At 52.6% G+C, this 2,350-nt stretch overlaps 1 pseudogene; it reads right to left on the bottom strand.

Moving 5' to 3' along the window:
• Positions 1-513: 513 nt before the first annotated feature.
• LOC109942378 (homeobox-leucine zipper protein HOX12-like) lies at positions 514-1,946 on the bottom strand (annotated as a pseudogene).
• Between the last annotated feature and the right edge of the window lie 404 nt (positions 1,947-2,350).

Below are 2,350 nucleotides of genomic sequence, written 5' to 3'. Positions count from 1 at the left end.
CCTAAAGAATCAAACATGGTGACTAAGGGTGTGTTTGGTTTGACTTTTGGCTTTGGCTTTTGTGCCCCTAAAAGCCAAAAGCCAACCAAAGGGCTGGATCCAGGAAGCAGTTTTTTCTAAAAGCCGACTTTCTCGTAGTGCAAATCTGAAAGCACCTCTGGACCTGCTTTTAGTGGCTTTTCGGATGGAACTGTGAAAACATATATCGAAGATTTTTTAACGACTTTTAGTGGTTTCCACCAAACGGTTTTTAGCTTTTTAACAGCTTACAGTCTACAGCAGCTTTTTCCACAGCTCACAGCCCACAGCAACTTTTTTCACAGCCACAGCCCAACCAAACAGACCCTAAAGTAGGTGACTAAATTTTAGTTCTTTAGTCACCAAGAGAGTGAAGTATTTTTACCTTATTTGCCCTATCCACTTTCTTCTTATAGTAAACAACCATTAATTAATAGGGAAAATAGTCATTATTTACAACAATTAATGCTCTTTAGTCCGGTTTAGTCACTGGAAACAAACGGGATGCTTTAGCGAGTAAACGTTAGTCACTAAAATTTAGTTTAGTGACTAAAGGAACCAAACAGGGCCTTAGTTGTCGACTTGTCGTCAGGGCATTGTCAGATAGACGTCGTACTGGTTATAACTTATAACAGTGACTTGGTTGCTACTAATGCAGTACTGCTACTCGCGCCCTGCAAAATACCTACTCTGACTAGCTGATAGACAGTCAATCCTTCCTCCTCCTGCACGTGCTCATCGATGGATCAGTTGAAGTGGTCGTAGACTACTCCGCCGAAGTAGCCGGGCGCGAGGTCCATCATGTTCATGTAGCTGTTGTAGGCGTACTCGCTCATGTAGGTGGTGAGGTCGGCGGCCTCCTCCTCCTGCTCCACCCCGAACTGCCCCACCAGCGCCGCCGTGTGGTGCTGCTGCGTCGTCGTCACCGTCGAGAACGACGACGACGACGAGCTCGGGCTGCTGCTTCCTGCGCCGCCTGCTGCAGCCGCGATGAGCTTCGTCTTCTCCTCCTCCGCCTCCGCCAGCCTGTCCTTCACCTTCAGCAGCTGCAAGACAACGGCGGCGGCGGCGCGAGCGCGAAGCACGGACGCACGCACGCATGAAGTTAGCTCGCAGCAACGGAACGGAACGGAAACAATTCACCGTACGTCACCGCACCGAGACCGAGGTTCGTTCGTCGTCAGTCGTCACTATTATGTGGTCGTGTCGTGTGTGTGCACAGATCAAGTTTGGTGTGGTGCCACTGGCCAACGACCTCGGTCTCGAGGTGGCAGTTGTGGAGGACGGCGGCGTCGTGCGCGGCGCGGAGCCTGGAGAACTCCTCCTCCATGAGCTTGCTCTTGTGGCGGGCGCGGCGGTTCTGGAACCAGACGGCCACCTGCTTGGCGTCGAGGCCCAGCTCGGCGGCCAGCTGCACCTTGCGGGGCGTCTCCAGCTTCCGCTCCTTCCCGAAGCTGAGCTCCAGGAACCGCGCCTGCCCGTCGCTCAGCCGCCGCTTCCTGGCCTGCCCTTCGCTCAGCTGCCGAGCCTTCGTCTACCTGGTAGCACATATAAGTACATCATTGCCGCCCCGTGGATTACTCGATCGATACATATTGGTACCAGAGATGATGTGTACGTGAAATACTCACCGGAGCCGGGGGTGGTGGCGGTGGCGCCGGCCTCCGTGAAGCTCTCAGTGAAGGCGAAGGACGGGAACAGCAGCCTGTCTTCCTCCTCGCAGCCCATGGTTGGTTGAGCTAGCGACTGGAGCAGATTATACGCTCCTAAACCCACCGCAGGAAACAGCAGATTATACGCTACTTGGATCGAGTGGTCGCCGCTGATGGTTGCTCTGTAGTCTGTACTAGGAATAGTAGCTCGGATATTTGTGTTTGGATATGAGTGTTTAGCAGCTGCGAGCTCGGAGTCCGGCCCCGGGATTTATAGGCGGGAGTGGAGACTGGAGAGGGAGGGGCCGCCGCAGTACTAGTGCTGTTGCTGTACCCTCGATCCCTACTTGGGTTGGTGGTCACTTTGGTTGCTTCTTGGGACTGATATCACTTCTATAATTTCAGGCGTCCGACTTCTTTCACTGCCCAAATAATAGTATACGATTTTACCATTGCGCCTTGGTTGCATCTCTTATTCTTAAAACCTGACCCTCTTTGGACGCACGACCGCATTTCGCGGAGGAGCAGCCATTTATAGTGTGTTTGGTTGAATGTACGAAGAGGGATGGAATGAGACGGCCACGTTTTCTATAGTGTTTGGTTGAGAGTCAAGTAGGGGCGAAGTAAACACTGGAGTGATTTTTGAGGACGGCGTGATCCTAAAAAATCGAGGGGACGGT

This window comes from Zea mays, chromosome 9 (genome assembly GCF_902167145.1).
Source record: "Zea mays cultivar B73 chromosome 9, Zm-B73-REFERENCE-NAM-5.0, whole genome shotgun sequence".
NCBI classification, from domain to species: Eukaryota; Viridiplantae; Streptophyta; class Magnoliopsida; order Poales; family Poaceae; genus Zea; species Zea mays.
This window is presented reverse-complemented; position numbering and strand designations above follow the sequence as displayed.